This window comes from Piliocolobus tephrosceles, chromosome 11, assembly GCF_002776525.5.
Source record: "Piliocolobus tephrosceles isolate RC106 chromosome 11, ASM277652v3, whole genome shotgun sequence".
Lineage (NCBI taxonomy): Eukaryota > Metazoa > Chordata > Mammalia > Primates > Cercopithecidae > Piliocolobus > Piliocolobus tephrosceles.
The window spans coordinates 94,146,878-94,156,430 of NC_045444.1; the positions used below are offsets into that span (position 1 = coordinate 94,146,878).

Below are 9,553 nucleotides of genomic sequence, written 5' to 3' on the forward strand. Positions count from 1 at the left end.
TAAAATATGAAACGCTTCATGAAATTGCATGTCATCCTTATGCAGGGGACATGCTAATCTTCTCTGCATCATTCCAATTTTAGTATATGTGCTGCTGAAACTAGCACGAAAAGTTACATTCTACAGTGTATGTCAAATGAAAATTGCATCTGATCTATGAATATTACTCTTGAAAAATCCCTTGAATTGTCCAGGGTATAGTAATAGTCAGGATTAATATATTCTTTACCATCTCTTCATAAATGCGGTGCAGCCAGTTTTTCCTCCAGCGTTAGAGTCCATCACTGTTGCTGTGGATCGGCAACAAATGAAGTCATTGGTTTGCATTTCAGGCCTCCATTGTATTGAAAATACAGTTTGTGTGAACATAGTTGACTTGTCAGAAATTAAAGACATAGATGATGCAATTTCCCTGAATTATTTTTTTTGAGACTGAGTCTTTCTCTGTTGCCCAGGCTGGAGTGCAGTGGTACGATCTCCGCTCACTGCAACCTCTGCCTCCTGGGCTCAAGTGATTCTCCTGCCTCAGCCTGTTGAGTAGCTGGGACTACAGGCATGTGCCACCACATCTGGCAAATTTTTATTTTTATTTTTAGGTTTATCCATGTTAGTCAGGCTGGTCTCCAACTCCTGACCTCAAATGATCTACCCACCTTAGCCTCCCAAAGTGCTGGGATTTCAGGCATGAACCACTGCATTCAGCCTTGAATTCTTAAATTCTGTTTACTTCATACTATTTTATCTAATTCCTTTCCTCACTTGTATTTATCTTTAAGATAAGAGACGGACTTTCACCATGTTAGCCAGGATAGTCTCGATCTCCTGACCTCGTGATCTGCCCATCTCGGCCTCCCAAAGTGCTGGGATTACAGGCGTGAGCCACTGCACCCGGTCTGTATTTATCTTATGATTTAAGTTCTTCTATCTAGTCCTAGTGAACCTTAGCATTCTTTCTATATATAATACATTCTCCTGAGAAACATAGTCTTCCCCAAGTAGATATAATTTTTATATTTTTTAAAATCTTTTTTTATTTTTAAAACACAGTTGAGATCATTCTGTACATACAATTTAATAGTATTTTGCTTTTTAGGTTTTTTTTTTGTTAAGGTTTATTACATGTTCTTAAACACCATATCTTTCATCAAGTGAAGATATTTAGCCATACGAATGGTTACACATTTCTATTTTTTTTTACTGTTCTGATATTATAAATAATGTTGCAATGGACATATATGAACATAAATCTTAGTCCTCTGATTGTACTTTTCCATATTTTAAAATCTTTGTTTATTTATTTATTTTGAGATAGGATCTCATTCTGTCACTCCAGCTGGAACACAGTGACGCAACTCACTGCAGCCTTGACATCCCTGGGCTAAGCAATTCTCCCACCTCAGCCTCCCAAAGTCTCAAAGTGCTGGGACTACAGCTGTGAGCCACATGCCAGCCTGACTGTACTTTTGGGTTTGTTTTGTTTCGTTTTGTTTTGTTTTGAGACAGAGTTTCGCTCTTGTTGCCCAGGCGGGAGTGCAGTGGTGTGATCTTGGTTCACTGCAACCTCCGCCTCCTGGGTTCAAGCAATTCTTCTGTTTCAGCCTCCCGAGTAACTGGGATTACAGGTGGCTGCCACCAAGCCCAGCTAATTTTTGTATTTTTAGTAGAGACGCAGTTTCACCATGTTGGCCAGGCGTGTCTCGAACTCCCGACCTCAGGTGATTTGCCCACCTCAGCCTCCCAAAGTGCTAGGATTACAGGCGTGAACCACCCCGTCCGGCCTGCTTGACTGTACTTTTTTTTTTCTTTTTTTTTTTGAGACAAAGTTTCACTCTTGTTGCCCAGGCTGAAGTGCAATGGTGTGATCTCGGCTCACTGCAACCACTGCTCCCAGGCTCAAGTGATTCTTCTGCCTCAGCCTCCCAAGTAGCTGGGACTAAGGCGCCTGCCACCACGGCCGGCTAGTTTTTGTATTTTTAGTAAAGACAGGGCTCCTCCATGTTGGTCAGGGTGGTCTCAAACTCCCGATCTCAGGTGATCCACCCGCCTCGGCCTACCAAAGCGTTGGGATTATAGGCATGAGCCACCGCGTCGGCCAACTGTACTTCTAAGTGTGGTTTATATGCTCACTATAATAGAATGGTTTTTATGTGAATAAATGGTCTATGTGGGAAATTGATAGCTCTTATTAAGTAGAAAATAAATTGTGTTTTTTTGTTTGTTTTTTGTTTTGTTTTGTTTTGAGATGGAGTCCGACTCTGCCACCCAGGCTGGAGTGCAGTGGCGCGATCTCAGTTCACTGCAACCTCTGCCTTCCAGGTTCAAGCGATTCTCCTGCCTCAGTCTCCTGAGTAGCTGGAATTACAGGCATGTGCCACCACGCCTGGCTGATTTTTGTATTTTCAGTAGAGATGGGGTTTCACCATGTTATCCAGGCTGGTCTCGAACTCCTGATTTCAAGTGATTCACCTGCCTCGGCCTCCCAAAGTGATAGGATTACAGGCATGAGCCACTGCACCTGGCCAATAAATGGTTTTTGAGGATTGCCTTGGGATAGTGAGATTTTAGAGGGTTCAAGTACTAGGAGAAATGACATTTGAGGGTTGTTCAGTTTTTTATCTTTTTATCTCTTCATCAATTTTCAACTTTTGTCTTTGTTCATGCCTCTCATCTCTGAACATTATATCTACTATCTTTTTTTTTTTTTTTTTGAGACAGAGTCTCGCTCTGTTGCCCAGTCTGGAATGCAGTGGCGCGATCTCGGTTCACTGCAACCTCTGCCTGCTGGAGTCAAGTGATTCTCCTGTCACAGGCTCCCGAGTAGCTGGGACTACAGGCGCATGCCACCATGCCCGGCTAATTTTTTGTATTTTTAGTAGAGACGGGGTTTCACTGTGTTAGCCAGGATAGTCTCGATCTACTGACCTCATGATCTGCCTGCTTCAGCCTCCCAAAGTGCTGGGATTACAGGCATGAGCCACTACATCCAGGCAATCTACTCAGGATTTTTTATGGGATTCTTAAATAAGAACCTGTAAGTGCCAAATCTCAAAATTTCCCCCGTTTCTCACAACAGCAGTTGTCCTGGCCTCACCCAATCCTTTTGATTTCTTTTTTTAAAAAGCCAAAAATCAAACAAAAGTGTTGGGTTTTAAAACCAGTTTTAATATATCTGCTAAGTATTAAAGGTGCTACCAGTAGGTACAATACTACTAGGTACCAAGTCAATAATTCCATTCATAGTTGTTGTTGTTTTTTTGCCAAGTTCTGTTGGTCTCCTCTTTAGTGTATCCCAGACCATTCCTACCAACATTACACGCCAATCTTCCTTGATGCAAGTTTTCCTTTTACAGTCATGATCTTTCTTTCTTTTTAGAGATGGGGTCTTGCTATGTTGTCCTGGTCTCAAACTCCTGGCTTCAAAATAGGAAGATCTGTTTCTCTTGTGTTCTCTTTGGATGGCTGCTGGACCACTGTTTCTGTGCACAAGCAAAGGGGCAGAGCTGAGGAACAGTCATTCCTCTTCGCTGTCCATTATCTGTTGCCAACATGGTTATTTTCATCTTTTTGCCACAGGCTCATTGCTCACAGCATTTTCCCTCTCGTGTACCTGCTGCCTCCTGATTCTCACATATACAAGTGTGACCCCGGACAGGTCCTTCTGTTCAGAGCTGAAGCAATATGAAGAGACTTCATAGCTTTTTATCTACTTAGTTAGATCTTTTGACTTATCTGCATAACTTTCATAAAGTTACAAAACTTAAGTAGAGTTTTGGCCCACAATAGATAACCGCCTTAGAAACTCTAATCGAGGTAAGTAGACCAATTTCCTAAGTGCTCTCTAATTATGTTTTTAAATTTATTGTCAAACCAACTATGACCATAAATTGAAGTGCTGTGGTTAGAGGGTACATTTCTGGTCAAATGAATCACAAACTCATGTCAGCTGGTCAAGGAATAATATGCTATTTTCAGTTTTTATAGTAGTAGGAAGCAATAAATGACAAGGACTCACATGCAATAAAGCTGTTATCAGTCTGTGAGAAAAATCTCATATATTAGTTAGTAGTTATGTTATAGCTGTGCTAACCTAATAAATTCAGATGTCTTTTGCATATTAGATTACTTTCCCACCACAAGCATGCTACAAATAATATTTGTCTTTCTGAAGACAAACATTTGTCACAGTCATTCCTACCATTCTTGCATGAATCACACTAGTTCATCTGCTATGACTTAGAAGATTATGGCCAATGGTCAACACAAGCCAAAGTGATAAATGTGCAGTTAGCTCATGTGAAAGCCCAAGTAGACTCATTTCTGGAACAATGGGAGGAAGATTTATGGTAGTAAGGCAGTGGCATGTGTGAGAATTTCCATAATGGTGGAGCTGAGACATGGAGGAATTGGGGTGAGAGGTTAGACCCATCAAGTTTAGAGAGAACTGCTGAATCAAGCTCATGGCAGCAAGCCAGGTGCAGTAGCTCACACCTGTAATCCCAGCTTCTTGGGAAGCTGAGGCAGGAGGATTTCTTGAAGCCAGGAGTTTGTGATCAGCCTGGGTAACACAGCAAGACCCCATCTCCAAAAAAAAAAGTTAAGAAAAAAAAGAGGCCAGGCGCAATGGCTCACATCTGTAATCCCAGCACTTTAGGAGGTTGAGGTGGGTGGATCACCTGAGGTCAGGAGATCAAGACCATCCTGGCTAACACAGTGAAACCGCATCTCTACTAAAAATACAAAAAAAAAAAAAAAAAAAAAAAAAGCTGGGCGTGGTGGCATGCACCTGTAGTCCCAGCTACTTGGGAGGCTGAGGCAGGAGAATCGCTTGAACCCAGGAGGTGGAGGTTGCAGTGAGCTGAGATCTCACCATTGCACTCCAGCCTGAGCAACAAGAGCAAAACTCCATCTCAAATAAAAATAAAAAAAAGAAAGATACAGAGTAAAGGAAGGTTTCAGATCGACGCTAACTTAGGTCCCCAAATTCACCCAGTGGGCATACTGTGGGTTCTATGGCACATGAGGGCCCCAAGCCCTGGTTTCAGCACTGAGCAGCTCTGCTGTTAAATGAGTGGAGTCATAATTTTATCTCCTTTCCTTAGAGGACTCTCAAAGTCACTGAGGTGACAGGTGACAACAAGAGTTTATAAAAATCTTGATGATGTCCTATACATCAAGGAACACATTTTAAGTTTTTTTCAAAAAGACAAGTATCATTAGTAAGAATGGTAAATAATTCGTACCACTACGTTCTATTTTTTTTTTTTTTTTTTTTTTTTTTGGAGACAGAGTCTCATTCTGTCACCCAAGCTGGAGTGCAGTGGCAAGATGTCAGCTCACTGCAATCTCTGCCTCCTGGTTTCAAGCGATTCTCCTGCCTCAGCCCCCTGAGTAGCTGGGATTATAGGCACGTGCCACCACACCGAGCTAATTTTTGTATTTTTAGTAGAGATGGGTTTTGTCATGTTGGCCAGGCTGGTCTGGAACTCCTGACCTCAGGTGATCCGCCACCCTCGGCCTCCCAAAGTGCTAAGGTTACAGGCGTGAGCCACCGCACCTGGCCCCATTACTCTCTTTAAGGTGTCATGTAATTGAAGAAAATTCATTTTCGTGATGTAGATAAAAATCAGACACTACCAAACAATTGCCCGAGTTGTTCTTATTTGTATCCAGGCCCCTCTTAAATTTTTTCACCACCAATAAGGACAAAGCAGCTACAAATGCCAGAGATCTCAAGATCTCAAGAGTGGCCCCTGGCATGGAGTGGAGGCACAAGGTTAGGGGATGTCCCATTGAGGTAGGTTTGATTTTTTATAGGCTTGGGACAGGACTTGTGGTGAAGGAAGAAGTTCAGTTCAGTTTCCTATTATGGTAACTGGCCAATTTTAGCACACACTTTACAAATTATATTTCATTTTGGTGAAAATGCACTTTGGAATTAATCATAAGAAGAATCTTGAGAAAGATGCAGAAAGTAAATCTACTTTTCTGCCGGGCGCGGTGGCTCAAGCCTGTAATCCCAGCACTTTGGGAGGCCGAGACAGGCGGATCACGAGGTCAGGAGATTGAGACCATCCTGGCTAACACGGGGAAACCCCGTCTCTACTAAAAAAATGCAAAAAATTAGCCGGGCGAGGTGGCGGGCGCCTGTAGTCCCGGCTACTCAGGAGGCTGAGGTAGGAGAATGGCATAAACCCGGGAGGCGGAGCTTGCGGTGAGCTGAGATCCGGCCACTGCACTCCAGCCTGGAGGATAGAGCAAGACTCCGTCTCAAAAAAAAAAAAAAAACTACTTTTCTGCTTATCATTATAAAGCATAATGTTTACTTTTTTTTTGAGACAGAGTCTCTGCTGGGTGCGGTGGCTCACGCCTGTAATCCCAACACTTTGGGAGGCTGAGGCAGGCAGATGACCTGAGGTCGTGAGTTCGAGAGCAGCCTGACCAACATGGAGAAACCCTGTCTCTATTAAAAATACAAAATTAGCTGGGCGTGGTGGCACATGCCTGTAATCCCAGCTACTCAGGAGGCTGAGGCAGGAGAATTGCTTGAACCCAGGAGGCGGAGGTTGCGGTGAGCCGAGATGTCACCGTTGCACTCCAGCCTGGGCAACAAGAGCGAAACACCATCTCAAAAAAATAAAAAATACAAATACAAAAAATTAGCCGGGTGTGGTAGTCCCAGGTACTCTGGTGACTGAGGCAGGAGAATGGCGTGAACCCGGGAGGTGGACCTTGCAGTGAGCCGAGATCGCACCACTGCACTCTGGCTTGGGTGACAGAGCGAGACTCTGTCTCAAAAAAAGAAAGAACGAAAGAAAGAAAGATAACATTCTTAGATAATTTCTACCCAATAAAGAATTCAAGGGCCAGATATGGTGACTCAAGCCTATAATCCCAGCACTTTGGGAGCCAAAGGTGGGAGGATGACTTAAGCCTCAGAAGGTAGAGGTTGCAGTAGCCAAAACTGAGCTGCTGCACTGCAGCCTCGGTGACAGAGTGAGACCTTGTCTGAAAGAAAGAAAGAGAGAAAGAAAGAAAGAAAGAGAAAGAGCTGGGTGTGGTGGCTCACATCTGTAATCACAGCACTTTGCGGGGCTGAGGTGGGAGGATCACTTGAGTTTAGGAGTTTTAGATCATCCTGGGCAACACAGCAAGACTCTGTCTCTATAGAAACTGTTAAAAACAAGCTGGGTGTGGTGGTGTGAGTCAATAGTCGCAGCTACTCAGAAAGGCTGAGGCAGGAGGATCCCTGGAGCCCAGATATGCAAGGCAGCAGTGAGCTATGATCAGTCCATTGCATCCCAGCCTGGGTGACAGAGTGAGACAGAAAAAGAAAGAAGAGAGAGAGAGGAAGGAGGAAAGGAAGGAGGGAGGGAAGGAAAGAAAGAAAAAGAATTCAAGGAAACAAGAATCACGTTATCATACAGGAAGAGTCTTAAATTTATTTGAAAAGTTGAGAAATTGCTTGTGGCTCTTCAGATGGATAGCAAGACCCAGGCTGCTATCACACACAGGTATGCTGCCATAGCCTGAGATGCTCTGATCTAGAAAACTTCTAGAGGACTTGAAATACAGCTGAGGTAACTCTTTCCTCTCCAAAGTTACAAGAGTTCCACAGAACTACTCCTACTCCAAACAATAAGATTCCTGTATCAAATGCAATAACAGTTTAAAATATAGGCTGGTCAGGCTGGGCGCGGTGGCTCATGCCTGTAATCCCAACCCTTTGGGAGGTTGAGGTGGGCGGATCACCTGAGGTCAGGAATTCAAGACCAGCCTGGTCAACATGGTGAAAGCCCAGTCTCTACTAAAATTACGGTGGTGGGTGCCTATAATCCCAGCTACTCGGGAGGCTGAGGCAGGAGCATCTCGCCATAGAGCAAGACTCCATCTCAAAATAAATAAATAAATAAATAAATAAATAAATAAATAAATAAATAAATAAATAAATAAATAAAGGCTGGTCTGTGTGCAGTGGTGTTTACAACTAAGATTACTACGAGTTACATATTTCTTTGTTCCTTCTCCACTCCCACTGCTTCACTTGACTAGCCTAATTCTTCCAAAGGAAATAGCTAGGCAGCAGAACAAAAGATAGAACTCAAAACTGGAGTATGACAAGATGTCAAAGAAGCCTGGGGGGGTACTGTACCCAGATACAAGTTCTAATGGCCATAGACTGGCATTTTATTATGATTTATTTATTTTTATTTATTTATTTTTTGAGACGGAGTCTGGCTGTGTCGCCCAGGCTGGAGTGCAGTGGTGAGACCTTGGCTCACTGCAAGCTCCGCCTCCCAGGTTCCCGCCATTCTCCTGCCTCAGGTTCCCGAGTAGCTGGGACTACAGGCACCCGCCACCACACCCCGCTAATTTTTTATATTTTTGGTAGAGACGGAGTTTCACCGTGTTAGCCAGGATGGTCTTGATCTCCTGACCTCGTGATCCGCCCGCCTCGGCCTCCCAAAGTGCTGGGATTACAGGCGGGAGCCACTGTGCCCGCCCACATTTTATTTTTTTTCAGACAGAGTCTCACTCTGTCGCCCAGGCTGGAGTGCATGGCCCCATCTCAGCTCACTGCAACCTCCGCCTCCCGGGCTCAAGTGATTCTTGTGCTTCAGCAACCCAAGTAGCTGGGATCACCTCAAGTAATCTGCCCATCTCGGCCTCCCAAAGTGCTAGCATTACAGGTGTGAGCCACCGAACCTGGCCCAAGCCCAGAAATTTGTGTAAAAGTGGGCCCTGAATAGGATGATATCCATGAAAGCCCTGACAAAAGTTAAAACAAAATCTCCCTTTGGAGACACTTTTATAATTCAAGGCACATGGAATGTCTAATGAACAGTTGCACTTTGCTAAAAATGTGTTCGCAGTGAAAAATTACAGAGCATGTGAGGAAGTGATCTACAGGGGAGTCAGGAAGCAAAATGGGAGAATTAACACCCCGAGAAACTGAGACAGTAAATGATAAAGTAAGAAACAAGAAAAGAAAACAAAGAGGCGATCAAATAAAACAACACAATAAGGAAACAATGAAAAGTAATATGCTATTTAGTAAAAGAGATGTTAGAATATGACCTAAGTGTACATACTCCTACAAACTCACTAATTCATAATGGATTCAAATTGAAACTAGAGAATTGAAAGTAAGCTTGAAAATGTTTGGTTATACTTTAGAATAAATTACCTGAAAGAATTATGAATTATGTGACTCTCATTGGATTTTATTATCTCATTGGATTTTATTATCCTCATTGGATTATGTGACTCTCCTTGGATTATATTAAAAGCTATGTGACAGGTTTAGCTTAGATGATAAATGCATACATTTTTCATTGATTTTGAGCTGCTATACAAATAAATTTTTTTCATAGAAATGTTTTCTGGGCTGGGCGTGGTGGCTCACGCCTGTAATCCTAGCCCTTTGGGAGGCCGAGGCAGGTGGATCACCTGAGGTTAGGAGTTGGAGACCAGCCTGGCCAACATGGTGAAACCTCGTCTCTACTAAAAATACAAAAAAAAAATTAGCCCAGTGTGGTGGCAGGCGCCTGTACTC

At 43.3% G+C, this 9,553-nt stretch overlaps 1 non-coding gene across 1 annotated transcript; it reads right to left on the bottom strand.

The window, feature by feature from the left end:
• On the bottom strand, positions 1-107 carry LOC111549297. The gene has a single exon (XR_002733680.1). It is a non-coding gene; the product is annotated as a U6 spliceosomal RNA (small nuclear RNA).
• Between the last annotated feature and the right edge of the window lie 9,446 nt (positions 108-9,553).